Below are 16,911 nucleotides of genomic sequence, written 5' to 3'. Positions count from 1 at the left end.
TATCTGGTTTCGCACGAACGTGCATCTGTGCATTGGAAAGCAAAGCGAATTTAACCCTGGGTTCTTCCAACTTGAAATGCAGAGAGCAGAGCAAAGAAAAGGATACCCCCACAAAACAAAAAACTATCCATTTGTAAACTCATCTAGCTTAAACACACGGACTGCCGAAAGGATAATCTTCTTCATTAATGCATGTACAAGACTAGACAAGACTCCCTCCCAAAAACCGAACTAGTCTGGAAAGAGGATCAGGTGCTCAGCAGCCATGATTAAGGTTCGAAACTTGCTTCCAGCAGAAGACGATTCAACTTCTCGATCCAGTAGTTTTCACACCTCCCCTAATTAACGTTGCCAGATAGAAGACGATTCAGAATTTAACCAGTTACGCGAGAGAGAGAGAGAGAGAGCTCACCGAAGAGAACGAGAGTGGAAACGAAGACGGCTGCTCACATTTTCCGTACAGGTTCGCTAGTGGTGAGGTTGAGTAAATTGTCCCACATCGGAGAAATGAAAGAAAGACAGGGGGAGGTCAGTGTATAAAATGCGCGGGAAGCAGAGAGGGCAACATACTTACCTGGACGGGGTCTATGGCTGATCAACAAGGGTCATGGCCTAGGCGTGCGGCCTCCATTGCACTCCGGAGGGGCGCTCGCCTAACATCTCCCCAAGTGGGAGAGTGTACGTCATAATTTGTGGTAGAGGGGGCCTGCGTTCGCGCGGCCCCTACCCAAATTTGTAGTTCAAAATTTATATGTTCTCTGGTTTTTGGCTTTTTATATCTTAATTTAAATTTTAATTAAAATAAATGTGTGTATGTTTTGTAAGCAATTTCCTATTAAAAATTGAAATTCTTAACAAGGATAAATCGAGTAACATTATAAGTAATGTGTAATGAATATTTTAAAACATTTAGGCATTTAAAATTATTATATTAAATTTTTTTTTTAAAAAAATCTGAACAAAAGAGGTGTCAAAATTTAACTTTGTGATTAATTTTTGTGACTAAATATGAGTCTTTTGTGATGAAAAAACATACTAATATTTAAAAATGTAAATTGAAAAAAAAAATTGAATTTCAGTCTAACAATTTGTCTCCTTGCTCCTTTAGAGAGGCCTAGGGATCAAATATCCTTGGAGGGGATTCTCTCAAGTTTTAAAAAGGGAGAAGGTTTTGGGGAGTTTTTTCTTCTCATTTTATTATTATTTTATAATAAAATATAAAATAATACTTTATTTGAGAATTTTTTTTTTCAATTTAATGCTTACGTAATCTTGCAAATAGTCCTAGTTATTTAAATCTCACAACTTGGTTTTGCAAGATTTGCCACGAGTCAAAATCTCATAGCCCTGATCATTTAAATCTCGCAACTTGATCTTGCGACATTTGCCACACATCAACCAAATTCAGGAATACATGTACAATAGCTTGATCGCCCATTGCTGGTTTTGATTTTTTAAAAATCAATTTGGATGTTTTGAAATATATACATGCACATATAAGAGACTTCACTTTTTTTGAATAATAAATTTGGAAGTCATATCCCATATTACTAAAAATAAAATTTTATTTTAATATAATTAAAAATTTTAAATGTTGACTGAAATGTTGACATAAATGTTGACCTTAAATTTTAGTGTCACTCTTTTAAAGAATTTTTCTTTTTAAAATTGAAAAAAATTAGAGCTATGGTGAGAGAGCATTGTGAAAATGCATATAAGTGTACATGGGAACCCACGCTTTTATTTTGATTTTAAATTTTCACCCACTCTATTCAATCAACTTATTTACAATAGGTTGATTCCAATTCAATTATTGAAATTATTAATTCAATTACTCACAACATCAAATGGAAAAGTCCAACAAATGCTCTCTAAGGCAAAAAAATTTTAAATGCTGCTTTTTCTTTTTCTCTTTTCTTTTATTGATTCACTACCTCAATGGTATGAGGATTATTTAGGAGCATTTTTATTGACACGTCCCATATTTTAATTAAAATATAAAAATAATTTGGCTATATTTTCAACACTCTTGATTATTGCATTTTAATTTGCTTCATTTTTAAAGTTATTTACTAATTCGACAGTTTTTAAGTCGTGTGCTTTGATATATTTTTCAAAGTTATGTTTCTCAATTTTAAAACATGCAAAGTGATAATTCATTGTAAATTTTATGTTTACCATTTAATTTGTTTTAATACTTTTCTAAAAAAATAGAAGTGAATGTTTGATTTTATGGTTTTCATGAGTTTATATTTTTTTTATAAGAGTAGAATTGCTTGTATGATTGGAGAATTGCTTGTATGATGGGTCATAACATTGAGTTTCATTCTAAATTGTCATGCACAACTTTCATTCACATATACATGTTGGGAAAAATGAATAAACATTCCCAATTATACATAAATAATACAACGATGCTATACAAATAAAATGAAAATAATCAATGTTATTCAAATGAAATAAACATAACAATATACTACTCAGTGTCGCAGCGCGATTGTCTCCGGTCTCGGAGTGGCTGCTGTCTGCGTCTACCCTCTCCCTGCTGGTCATCTACATTAGGTGTCCTGTCCTATCATCATCTTGTTTGTGAATCATCTCCATCAAGAGGTACTGCGTAATCATCATCCATGTGAAGTGCATGGGGAGATAATTGATATGATGTATCTGTACGAGAACGAGGTGGCATAGCGGGTGCATCGACCTCCTCCCCATCGAAAATGTCGTCTAATAAAGATGACAACGATGGGGTGGCAGTAGAGTAAGAAGGTGTCACGCCCCGAACTCGAAACTGAGACCCGGGGGTGAATTAAGTAACCTAACCTGTCTTTATATCAATTTAAAACATACATGATACAACATACAAAGAGGGTCCGACCCCGTGGGGTGAACAGATGCCCACAACATACAAACAATCATCCATACTCATCCAAAATACGCAGCGAAATACAGTCTTTTATACACAACCAGTATCATACCAAAGTCTATACTAGGATAACATACCCAAAATACAAAACATACCCAGGTGTTTACAAAACTATCCCGACAACCTAGGTACCAAAACTCGTACCTAAAAGGTACTAGCAGTAGCCACGACACCCCTGCTTCTAGACGCTAGGATGCTACTTACCGCAACCTGAAGGACCTGAAAAACATTGTACGTACATTCGGGGTGAGACCCCTCTCAGTAAGGAAGAAAACAGTTTATATCAGTGTGTGGCATACGAGTGTCATTTTACATACTTCATAACACTATACATACGATACAGTTTGAAACAATTCGTACAGTTTCATACAATTCCATACAGTTCCAGTATTTTCACAAACCATTCCAGTTCATACGATACCCAACATACATACATACATACATACATACGGTCAGTGTTGTCACACTAGTTTGAAACTACGCCAGGTCACCTCGTCTCACAGCGATTACATTGCTACATACGTAACTACACAAAGTCACCTAGTCTCACCACGATTACATTGCCATATACACAACTACGCGGCGACAACCTAGGCCCAATAGTGAATCCATTGCAACATACGATGTAGCATATAGCTCACACCACTTCGGTGACTAACCAGAATTAGACTGGTGATATTTCACACCCTCGAATTTAAAGCCGGTCACTTTCGACGTACGGTAATAGGCGCCCCTAGCCGATTTCACAAAACCTTGAATCATTTTGGAACTCACGTCCCTATACATTTCAACGTACGGTAATTAGCCGCCACATAACTGTTTTACAAATATTTGGAACAAATACATACATTCATATATACCACACTTATTTGGTTTACGGCAAATCATATCAATTACAATTTCAAGTATACAGTTTATGCAAATATGGATTACGGTCACCTCAATAATACAGTTTTAACGCAACTAACAGCTTGCCAAACAAAATAGAGATGATACCCGAAATCCCCAATTTTTTCGAAAATTGTAACCCGAACATCCCGCATTTTTTACCCAATAGATTTCCCCAAATAAGTAGCCAAAACATACATATGATCGTAGCCTACAGGCTTACCGATCCTAATTTCGAAAATGGACTGATATGAACAAAATCCCCTTACCTAAACCCGAAAACCAACTACGAACTCTACGGTCCACAAAACTACGAACCGAGACTCCGAAATCTACAAACCACAGTACAAAACATACTTACAATTTGTACTACTATACATATACTGAATCAGAAATGAAAACTGAGCCTTACCTTGATTTTGGCCCGAAACCCAAAATCCTTTGAAACGAGATTCCGATCCAGTAGAAATGTAGAGAATCCTTCATTGATCCTCGCAGTATCGTTGGATTTACGAATCCGGCAACGAACGGCAAAGAAAACTAGAGAGAGAGAGAGAGTGTAGGGAGAGTTCTAGAGAGAGAAAGAGAGCTTTTCGGAAAACTTAGCCAATAAGCAAACCAAAATATCCTTTATAAAGACCCTTGACCCGGAGGATTTCATCGACAAGTTGGTGTCCTCGTCGACAAGGTCTTCAAGGATTTCGTCAACGAGGCAGCGTTTTCGTCGACGAATCCTAATATTTAAATTTTCTTGAACCCCTCAGCTTTTTCTCATCGACGAGCCTCTGAATTTCGTCGACGAGAAGTCCACTACCTTCGTCGATGAATTGTGGCCTTGTTGACGAAGTCCGTGCCCATTCCATTTTTCCCTTCTTTTACACAATAAATCTATATATTACGGTTCGGGTTCTTACAAAAGGGGCTTTCGTCGGTCTACTGAACGGTCCCACAATATTAGCTCCAGACAAAGGCGGATACAGTGCTGACGGGCTGAACATGTACTCCACCTATACAACCAGTGGCGAGGCAGTGGGACTCAATGGACGATTGGAGGAAGCATGTCGTCCTCCTACTAGAGCTGCTCAATCTCCTCATATTGGAGTTGGTCGACCTCCTCATGCAGGTAGATCAGGTTGAGGTGTAGGGATCCATCGGTCGTCCTCATGGACAAGGTCCAATGCAGTTGTAAGGACCCAAATAATAAAAATGGTATTTAAATAATAAAGAGGAAGGGACCTCAGTACCCCTGTCTCTAGGCCGCAAGATAGAGCCCTAAATTCTCACCTCATCCTCAAACAACCACTAACTCACATGTTAGTCCACTCATCACCTATTTTCCTCAAAATCTACTCCTATACTCTGGTATTGCATTTCGCTGTCTACTAAAGTCTACAGAACCTAACAACCTAAACTCTAATACTAAACTGTGATGCCCCGATTTTAGTACAATTTTTTTTCCAATAATAATAAATAATTACACGTCATCCACAACACCCACAAATCGGCCACGTCAACAATCCTACTATCATTCATACGACCCGACCCGCATTGGGTACCGGGTAAAAAGTTATTTTATTATATAACCTAACAGCGGAAGACAATATATACATATTAGTCATAATACAATACCCAGAGTATCAATATACACATATACACAATACTATCTCATACCCAAAAACAATACAACCCTAGTCCAAACTCACCCTGTATATCAGGGTTCAGCTCCCTACTAGTACGGAGCTCTATCACCCGGTTGGTCTCTGTTCCTTGAAAAAATTTAGATAAATTAGGTGAGACACATCTCAGTAAGAAGGAATAAATTATTTACAGTGTGTGGTCATATGAGTTCAGTTATAACATGTTTTACTTTTCAAACCATCGTTTCATCTGAGAAAATCCACTAATATACACATTCTCATACTTATATAGATATACAACACAAGCTTTTATAAGCTTTAAAACCATTTCTTAAATTCAATAATTTCAACACATAATTATCCGCGAAATTCCTGAGAATAAGGAAGATTACCCGCCCATACAGGTAGCTTCCCTCTGCCCTAACACGTTATGCAGCCGGACATGGCCACATCTGATACCTATCAGGGCACTCACCTTACTCATTAAGCCCTCAGGCGGAGAGTTTCACTTCGCCTCAATTATTTATGTCATTAACTCACACAGTTCATTTCTCATATTTAACATTCTTTATTTCTCAATTTCCATTCTTTTTTTCATTTCTCATTTTAGCCAATTTTATCATTCTTTTACTTTCCGTTTCCAATTTTACTTTCTGTCTTATGAGTATCCTTGGTATCAAATACCAACATCGCGTCTGTAACTTATGGCCACCCTGAGGATATTTCTATCCACGCTATGCTTCGCCCCATGGTCAAGGTTGTGCGGCTCGAAGGCTGGATCTAACCACGGTTAGCCAACCCAGTTAGATCAAATATCATATCATATATCGTGTCTGTAGTCGACTGGCCGACCTATAACCCTGATGCCCAACAACCCTACACAATGGCTCAGCCGACTGTCACGCCACACGCTCCAAGAGTTCGTGTGGTTGCACTAACACCACTAGCAACGGTATCGTGCTTAATATCATAACCATCCAACAGGGTTTACCACCACATACCCGCATTCATTATGCGATATTGACATTTCATCAATCATATTTCAGTATATCACAATTCAATTTAATATAAATATTCTCATCATTTTCTGTACACATTTCATCATCTCGTAATATCATATATCATATTTCACGTATTTTTCACATTTTCCCAAAATACTCATATCAACAATTTGTACAAACTCATTTCTCATGCAAATAATTTCCATTCACAAATAAATCCCACATTTCATTATTTTCCAACATCAGTAATTCAAAAAATCTCATTTCAATATTTTCTCAGAGAGTACTCATCGTTATATTTTACACTCTAAAATATCACAATTTATAATTACTCAAATGCTACACAATTTATCTGGTATTTATATCATAATAATTTTCAGATAAAATATCATATACTCATTTTCACATATTAATTCAAATAATAATTCTAAAAACATTGCTATAATTTATTCCCCTTACCTGACTTATTGATAGTCTCTTTAACACCCAAATTCTATGCCCTTGGCGCCCGAAACTCAACTCCTGCAATTTACATTTTTTCCATATTAATTAATCTATTTCTCCAAAATAATACCGATCTAACCTTCCCTTGGCTCCATATACCTCAAATTAATATTTAAACTAACATTTAACAGTCCCACTTAATTTTCTGAATTTTGCCTGCGGGTCCCAAATTTATACCCACGGCGCTCACCCAGACCCTAAATTTTAGAAATCCTACTTCAACTCCAGATGCTTAATATTTTAGCATTTCTAAATTAATCCTAATTAATTAAAAATAAGCCCCTTAATAACCCCCGTACCCCAAATTTGGGGTTTTGCCCACGACGACCCCATGAGAATTCCGTCCCTCTAGACTTGTAGAGAATCATCTCTAGATTCTCGTGGTGGTGTCCGTTCATCGATTGAACTTATATTTTGTAAGAAATTAAAGAAAAAGGGGAAATTGGCTTACCCCAGGAAATACGTTTACGCCGCTCCTACCACTGATCCGCTCCAATAGAAATGACGGCAGCAAAAAATGGAGTCGAACGGTATCTTCAGATTTTCGATCGGGCAAAAATTCGTCATGAAATTGAGGAGAGAGGGAGAGAGAATGAGAGGAGAGAGAGAGAGTGACTGTGTGTGCAGGAAGAAGAAAAGAAAAGAAAAGAAGAAGAAGAAGAAGAAGAAGAAGAAGAAGAAGAAGAAAAGAAAAGAAAAGAAACCTCTTGAAGCTTCAAGCTTCAGGAGGGTAATATAATAATAATAATAATAATAATAATAATAATAATAATAATATATTTAATTAATATTAATAATAATATATTTTTATAAATAAAAATAAAAAATAAATTTTAATTTTTTTCTTTTTTTTAATCCGATTAATTATTATTATTATTATTATTATTATTATTATTATTATTATTATTTTGGAATCACTCCACTAATCTTCTATATCACTTTTTGGGGTTATTACATAATATCTGTAATGTCTGTCTGAGTGTTATGGTTTAGAAATCATGTTATTCTGAGAAATACTATAAGTCTCATTTATTACTAATAATTTGTATAGCTGAATATCCGTAAAGTTGTATAATCATCATACTATACTATAATAAACTTATGCCACATATTTGAGTAATCAAAATCTCATGCTCAATTTCTGCAATTCTGCTTTAAAAATAATATTCATGATATTTTGTAAAAATAATCTAATCTGCATGCTTGTGAATACACATTCATAATCTTCTGTTATACATATTATAAATCTCTAGCATAATATATTTCCCTTACCTTATTTCTGAAAAGTCCCTACTGTACTCTAGCCCTATACCCGCAGGGTTCCCCGCTCAACTCCCTAAAAGCAACATCCCCTAGAACCAAACATCAGTATTTTTTTGCATACTACATTTCTTATAACTATAGGGAAAGCATATTCTGAATAAAATGCCTTTCCCTGAGGTTGGGAACCAACCCCACCAACGATTTGCTCCGGCATACTTGCAGAGAATTTCACCAGGAGCATCGTGGTGACCTCAAATCTTTGATGCGGAGAGAAACGGAGCCAGGATCGAAGAGAGAAGGGGAGGGGAACATTTTAGAGAGAGAAAGAAGGATTCCTGTGATGAAATTCTGTCAAAAATCTGGGTTTTAGCTACTTATAACCTTAGATTCGTCGACGAGACACGTTATCTCGTCAATGAGTCCTGTAGAAAGTTTGTTGATGAACTTGCACACCTCGTCGACGAGTTTCAGCCTGCCACAAACCCTCTCTCGGTATCTTCTCATCGATGAGATGCACCCTCGTCGACAAAGTTTGCTGCCTCTTTTTTTTATTTACATTTCCCTGCCTTTTATTATTTAAATACTATTATTCTTAGGGTCATTACATAATATACAGATATAACACTGATACTGTAAAATAAATATGCTGGTATACTGTACAAAATTCTAGTAATATAGTTTAAAATACAGCTGTATAACTGAGTTTTCTATTCATACATACTTCTAATATTATAATATAACTGCTGCTGTGTGATATATTTGTACATAGGAACTTCTGAGATAATACCATGGGATTTGTATGTCATGATTTAACCCCTCATGATAGGGTTGTGCGGCCCGTAGACGGAACTTACTCTAGTTGGCCTACCAGGTAAGTCAATCTATATCTGCTATCAACCGCCAATGTAGCCCACTACAATCTCTCTAGGCAATCTCCAAATCTATCTCATCTAATCAGCCACCTCAACTCAGCTTGCTCAGGAGACTGCAATCTCTTCCTGTGCGGTTAGACAGAATCCACATACTATATGAGTTATGTGGTTGCACTTTATCTGAAATAACAATGGTACTGTGCTCTGCTGTCAGTATCTGTCTGAAATTTCCATAAGGATCTGATACTGTGTTATACTAATATATATAAATATATATTTATCTTGTTGTTTTAATATGATTTCGAAATAACCATAACACTATAAATTTGAACTGAAATATCTGAAATATTTGACTGAAATATCAATAATAACTGTATGAAATATCTGTAATATCTGTCTGAAATATCTGTATTACCTGTTTGAAATATCTATAATATCTGTCTGAAATATCTATATTATTTGTCTGAAACATCTGTAATATCTATCTGAAATGCCTGTATTATCTGTCTGAGTGTTATGGTGTTAGAAATCATGTCATTCTGAAAATTACTAAAAATTATACTTTTTGCTAATATTTGTTTGAATGGATATCTGTGAAGTTGTTTAATCATCATACTATTCTGCAGTAAACTCATGCCACACATTTGAGTAATCAAAATCTTATGCTCAATTTATGTAATTCTACTGTAATACTAATAACAATTATATTTTGAAAAACTAATCAATAAGTTGATATATATATGTGTGTGTGTGTGTGTGTGTGTGTGTGTGTGTGTATGTACATAATCTTCTAACATATATTCTAAAATCCCTAACATAACATATTTCCCTTACCTGATTATTGAAAAGCCCTTACTGTATCTGGTCTTACACTCGCAGGGTTCCCTGCTCAACACCTTACAACATCCCCCAGAACAAAACTTTAGTATTTCTCTGTGTACTACATTTTTTTCAACTATGGTAAAACCAAATATTGGGTAAAAGGTCTTACCTTGAATTTGGGTTGAAATCCAAGGTAGCCCCACTAACGATCCACTCCAGCAAACTTGAAGAGAACTTCTCCAGGAGTGTCGTGGTGGCCTTGGATCTTCGAATCGGTGAGAATTTGGCCCGAAAACTTAGAGAGAAGGTGGAAGAGATGAACAGGCGAGAGAAGGAGGATTCTGCGCATGAATTCCAGTTGAAAAATTAGATTTAGTCTATTTATACACTAGCCTTCATCGACGAGCCACGTCACTTCGTCAATGAGGTCAATAAGGAAATTCGTCGACGAATGCTTATCCTCGTCGACGAAATTCAGAACTGCATTATATCCTCTCGGTATCTTCTCGTTGACAAGCCCCTTATGTGTGCTCATCGACGAATCCCCTGTGATCGTTGACAAGACCCTGTTTAATTTTCCAAATTTTAATTCCTTTTCTCTCCTTCTCCTATTGTTAAATTATGAAAATTATCCGGGTCTCTTCATAAAATGTGAAAGATGAAAATGGGAAAGAGTCACTTAAAGTAAATTGTAATGCAATGTTAAAGCTATGAACATGAATAGATATAAATGGTTGAATAATGACAGAGAGAATAATGTATTATGATATTAAAAATATCTATGCTTGTAGAACATGTTACAAGTGGGTGGGGCACACTCTTTGCCTAAGGGCTTGTTGAGAAAGGCGAGTGTGCTAGTAACTTCAAATGTGGCAGTAGCTGTATAACGTACTAGGGCAGAGGGAACCTACTTACATGGACAGGTAGATTTCCCTATCTTTGGGGCCTTCACTGGTAAACCTTTATTGAACTGTGTGAGTACGAGATCAATTTAATACTTGAGGGCTTACTGAGTAAGGTGAGTGTCGTGGTATGCTTCAGCAGCGACCCTAGGGTTGCCTAAGTATCAGAGCAAATGGGTGCTACTTGTATGGGCGGGTAATCACCCCTATCTTCAGGTAATCTCGTGGGTTAAATCTTTTGCATGTGATTGATTAAGTTGAGAGAATGGTTTTAGTGTTTATGATAATATTTTGCAAATGTTACTAAAATGATGTTTATAAACCTCATGTTAGTCACACGCTATTTTAATATATCATTTCTTCCCATACTGAGATGTGTCTCACCCAAGCATGAATGTTTCTTTTTTAGGACATCCTCAAGGCCAGGCTTAGAGAGCTAGAGGGTTTATAGCATTTTTTTTTTAGGGTTACAAAGAGAAAGGGTATATTTTTTATAGTACTGTTGGGTTGTATAAAGTTTAAGTTATGTTTTTATATTTTAAGTCTGCTGAGAAAGGAATGATTGTGAATACTGAAATGTTTTGGAGATATGTGTATATATGGAAATGCAGATGATGAATGGATAATATGGATTATAGATAGGAAATAGTAGACTCTGGTATTATATGTATGGAGATTATGTTTATGTTTTCCGCTGCGTATGTATTGATTTATAGATTATCATGATTTAATTAGGTATAACGCATCGGACCGGGTTTAAGGGTTCGGGGCGTTACAATAATAGTAAAGCTCTGATACTATAAAACATAATCAAAGTCAACCTGGACCCAAAGGGGTACTGGGGATCAACCTGTTTATACATACATGTCAATTATGCAGTGGAAACCATAATATACTTAACCTTATATACAATACTAAAGTTTTACTGTAACAAAAAAATACACATACATCCCAAAAAGGACCATAAATATCCTAGGGTTATACCCCAAAAATCCATCTTGATCTCAACCCAACTACTTACCCTTTAGTCAGGGTAGCACTAACAGCCTCCTTTATCTCAAAGCTCGCTCCACTCGTTTGTCTGGGTTTCCTAAAATGTTTGTATTGTTAGGGGTGAGACACCTCTCAGTAAGGGAGACATACTAATATCAATGTGTGGTAACATGAGTATTATTGTGTTATATACATATATTGTACATGATAAACTGTATTTGATAAGTAAAGAAAATTTGTACATAGTTTAACTGCATTTGACGAGTCAGATAAAATTGTTCTGTATAAATCTAAATGAATCATAAATCAACATAACATACTGTATCATACTAAATTTTTGTATACATACAAATCATCTGTTATATTTGTATATTACTGAAATCATACCTTGGATGGATAGCTAATTGATGTCATGTATTATCCCACATGACTGGGTTGTGCGATCCATAGGCGGGACCTAACTATGGTTTGCCTACCACACTAAGCCCAAACTGATTAGTCTCTAAGTACGATTGGCCTGCCCAGCCTAGTCCGGACTACTAAGGGGCACACTACTACACTGGGCTCAATCGACTATCCATCTACCACACTCTATCTGAGACGTGTGGTAGCACAACCTGATTTGATAACTACGGTATTGTGCTCTGAAACTAAGCTAAGCCATCAGGGTTCTGTTATCATATAGTATATTTCATATGTAGCTATATAATACCGCTTCATGATTTTTTGTAAAATCTATTATAATAATATTTCTGAATAACTGTTATAAATTTATCTAGTCATGGGATCTGCGCCAGTTGAATATCACGGGATCTGCGTTGACTGAATATCACGGCATATGCACCAGCTGAATATCATGACATCTACGCCGGCTGAATATCACGACATTTGCTTTGACTGAATATCACGACATCTACGCCGATTGATTATCATAATATACTGAAAATATTATTTCTGTATTGTTTATAGTTTTTCTAAAAACTGTCGTCAAATCATGCTTGTTTTGTGAAAATATAAAATATTTTAACATACCATTATATACAGTAAAATTTATACTTATGCCACACACAAGTGAGTAGTACTCTGTAATATATTATCTAGCCTGAGAAAACATATTTTGCTGACAAAATAATATTAAATCTGTTTTTAAGGTTTCCTAAGTTCAACATCATTATTCCCAAAAATTATACTAAACCATATATAAATTTCTGAATCAAATACTATATATTCAATAATTAATTTTTTGAAAATACCTTATTTAATCTGTCCCTTTACCTGTTTCCTCAGAAGCTTGCTAAAACCTTAAACCACACTCGTGACGCTCAGAACTCCAAACCCTGAAATTGCATTATCCCCAGTTCAATCAACTCAACCCCAATATATTTATCATCTAACACATTTCCTGAGTCCACATATTCCAAATAATCATTTAAATCCTAAAATATATTACTTACCCTAATTTTGGAGTGGTGCCCAAGGACCCCAAATCAACAATCTGCTCTGATCAATTTGTAGAAAATCACCCCTAGATCATCGTGGTGGTTCCTAATTGTTGAAATGGAGTAAAATCGAGCCGAAATGAAGGGAGAAGGTGGAGAAGCCGAAAGCGAGAGAGAGAGAGAGAGAGAGAGAGAGAGAGAGAGAGAGAGAGAAAGAGAGGAGAGAGAGAGAGTGAGAGAGTGATGAGAATATGAAATTCTCGATGAAAATACGATTTAAGCATATATATATATATATATATATATATTTATATATATATATATATAGACTGCTGGCCACGTGTAGAAATCCGGGAAATTTTAAATAATAAGAAAAATAAGAAAAGGAGGAATTTCAGTTTGGGAAGCCCAAACCATCGACAGTTTCATAAGGGCCGCAGAAACCGTTGATGGTTTTCTTTTTACCGTGGGCCAGTAACAGGTAAAACAGTAAAAATGGGTGGGTTAAAGCCCAAACCATCAATGATTTTGTGAACAGTGTAGAAAACCGTCGATGATTTTCTCTGCAGTGGGCATTATAAGGGAACCCACGAGCCTCATTTCATTAATCAAATAAAATTCTTCTCTCTCTCTCTCTCTCTCTCTCTCTCTCTCTCTCTCTCTCTCTCTCTCTCTCTCTCTCTCTCTCTCTCTCTCTCTCTCTTTCTAAAATCTTATGATACCCCTCTCCTTCTCTCTTCAATTTTGGCTCCGTTAAAGCTCGGATTGACGATCCGAAACCACCATGAGATTCTTGGAAAGATTCTATGCAACTTAGGTAGAACAGATTTTTAGTTTGGGGTTCCGAGGTACCATCTTAAAACCAGGGTAAGTCGGGTATTTTAGAGTTTTAAAGTTAATTTGGAGTATATAGAGCCTAAGGAATATTAAATGTCAATATTGTGGAGGTTGCGTTGAATAATTTGGGGAAAAATGAATTTCAAGCATTTGAGCTATGAACGTCGAGGATCGTATGATTTAGGGTGTTAGTGGACCTCTCAGTAAGTCAGGTAAGGGGAATAAATTATAGCAGTCTTTTCTGAAAATTATTGGTTGAGAAATATAAGAAATGGAAATATGATATTTTACCTGAATTTAATTATGATATGAATATCAAATGAAAATTGTGTGGCATATGATTTATACTGAAATGTATTTGAAATTGAGTTAAATGATTTTCATCGAGAACAATGAAGTTATGAAATGTGTATTGAAATATAAGATTTAAAATGTGAAAAAATGATGAAAAGTGATATGTACTGAAGAGTGTCTTCTGAGAAATGATGAAATATGGAAATGTTTTACTGAGAATTGTTGAATAGCGTGAAATGAGATATGAATACGTTATTATGAGAATAAAGTGTGTACTGAACTAATGAAAATATCATTGAATTGATGAAATGAGTTGTGAATACTGAAAATGTGAATACTGATATGTGAATATGAAAATGTAAATATTACAAAGTGAATACTGCAATATGGATATTGAAATGTGAAAATGAGAAATGTGAATATTGCAACGTGAGTATTGCAATAGGAATGTGAAATAAGAATACTGGAAATGTGAAAAATTGCATTGTGAATACTACAATTGTGAAATATTGAAATATGGAAATGAGAACCCTGATGGATGGTTGTATTGTTGAAATGAGCACAGTACCGTTGCTAGTGGTGATTAAGTGCAACCACACGTACTCGTGAAGCGTGTGGCGTGACAGTTCAAATAAGCCAGTGAGAAGGGTAGTTTTGCCCCCTGAGTCCAGATCAGGGTATATGACAGGTCATTTGTACTATAGACGAGTATATGGTATGTTTATTTTGATCTCACTGGGTAGGCCAATCGTGGTTAGGTCCAGCGTTCGGGCCGCACAACCCTGACCAAGGGGGGAAGCATGGCCTGGAGTATGGAGAGTGACCTCGACCATGGTGTGAAGCATGGCGTAGAAAATATCTTATAGACTCATGTTGACGTGGCCCTACTTCGGGTCGGGTTATGTATAAATGGTATCAGAGGTGTTGATGTGGCCGATGTCGACTAATATGTTTCATTTATATTTAAAAAAAAAAGTATGAAAAATCGGGGCATCACACCACGTGTATTCGTCGACGAGACACGTGTACTCGTCGACAAATCAAAGAAGGGTGTTCGTCGACGAAGACAATGGGTTCGTCGACGAACCCCTAATGGTCTGAAATTCCCCCTCTCGGGATCTTCTCGTCGACGAGTCCCTCCTAATCCCCCTTTCAAATTTCTTTTTTTTTTTTTCTTCTTTTCTTTTCTTTCTTTTTCCTTTCCTTATTTTCTCATAAATTAAAATTTTCGGGTCTCTACAGAAGTAGGATATGATAGGAGCCTTAAGGTTTTTGGGAGCATTGAAACGTTAGGAAATTACCAGCAAATATCAATAAAAGGGCCTAATATATGGGAATCTACTGTTGAATGGAAAGAATACCAAGACCATGATTGATACTGGCGCCACACATAATTTTATTGCTGATACAAAATCCTAATGGTTGAAATTGCAAGTTAACAAGGATATGGGAAAATTGAAGGCGGTCATAGGCTTTAGCCATGATGGGAGTCGCCCCTAGAGTGCCTTGTCAAATGGGTCCCTTATTAGGAACAATAGACTTCACTGAAGCACCCCTCGATGACTTTGATATGGTTTTAGGGATAAATTTCCTCAAAATTACTTGCTCGGCTTTCTTTGCTTTCAACTCTTTAGCTCAAGAAGGGAGTGAAAAAGAGAGAATCTTCCTTCATAGTGTTACCTATAGATATAGCGGACAAAGAAATTGACGTATATCCGATTGAGATCAAGGAAGTGCTAGAAGAATTTAAAGGAGTGGTGTTAGAACAACTTCCTAGGTTTTTACCACCCCAATGACAGATAGATAGATAAGGAAATATAACTTCTCCCTGGAGTAAAACCTCCAGCTTGCACCCTATATCGAATGGCACCACCCAAATACATTAAGATAGACTTTTAAAATGAAATTCAACTGGTTTCGCACAAATGTGCATATGTGCATTGGAGAGCAAAGCGAATTTAACCCTGCATTTTTCCAACTTGAAATGCACAAAGCAGAGCAAAGAAATGGATATCCCCACAAAAAAAAAAAGCTAACCATTTGTATACTCTCCTAGTTTAAACACACTAACTACCGAAAGGATAAATCTTCTTCATTAGTGCATGTACAAGACTAGACAAGACTCCTTCCCAAAAACCGAACTAGTCTAGAAAGAGGATCAAGTGCACAACTGCCATGATTAAGGTTCGAAGCTTGCTGCCAGCGGAAGACGATTCAACTTCTTGATCCAGTAGTTCTCACAACTCCCCTAATTAACGTTGCCAGGAAAAAGAAAATTCAGACTCCACCCATGGTGGAATCTAAGATATGAGAATTTAACCAATTATGGGAGAGAGAGAGAGAGAGAGAGAGAGAGAGAGAGAGAGAGAGAGAGCTCAACGAACAGAACGAGAGTGGAAACGAAGACGGGTCCTCATATTTTCCATTCAGGTTCGCAAGGGGTGAGATCAAGTAAATTATCCCACATTGGAAAAATGAAAGAAAAATAGGAGGAGATCAGTGTATAAAAAGTGCGGGTAGCAGAGAGAGCAAC

The 16,911-nt window shown here is 36.3% G+C and overlaps 1 non-coding gene across 1 annotated transcript; it reads left to right on the top strand.

The window, feature by feature from the left end:
* Positions 1-566: 566 nt before the first annotated feature.
* LOC131167188 (U1 spliceosomal RNA) lies at positions 567-726 on the top strand. The gene has a single exon (XR_009140045.1). It is a non-coding gene; the product is annotated as a U1 spliceosomal RNA (small nuclear RNA).
* Positions 727-16,911: the final 16,185 nt, after the last annotated feature.

This window comes from Malania oleifera, chromosome 10 (assembly GCF_029873635.1).
Source record: "Malania oleifera isolate guangnan ecotype guangnan chromosome 10, ASM2987363v1, whole genome shotgun sequence".
NCBI classification, from domain to species: Eukaryota; Viridiplantae; Streptophyta; class Magnoliopsida; order Santalales; family Ximeniaceae; genus Malania; species Malania oleifera.
The sequence above is the reverse complement of the archived record's forward strand: the minus strand, read 5'-3'. Positions and strand labels throughout refer to the sequence as shown.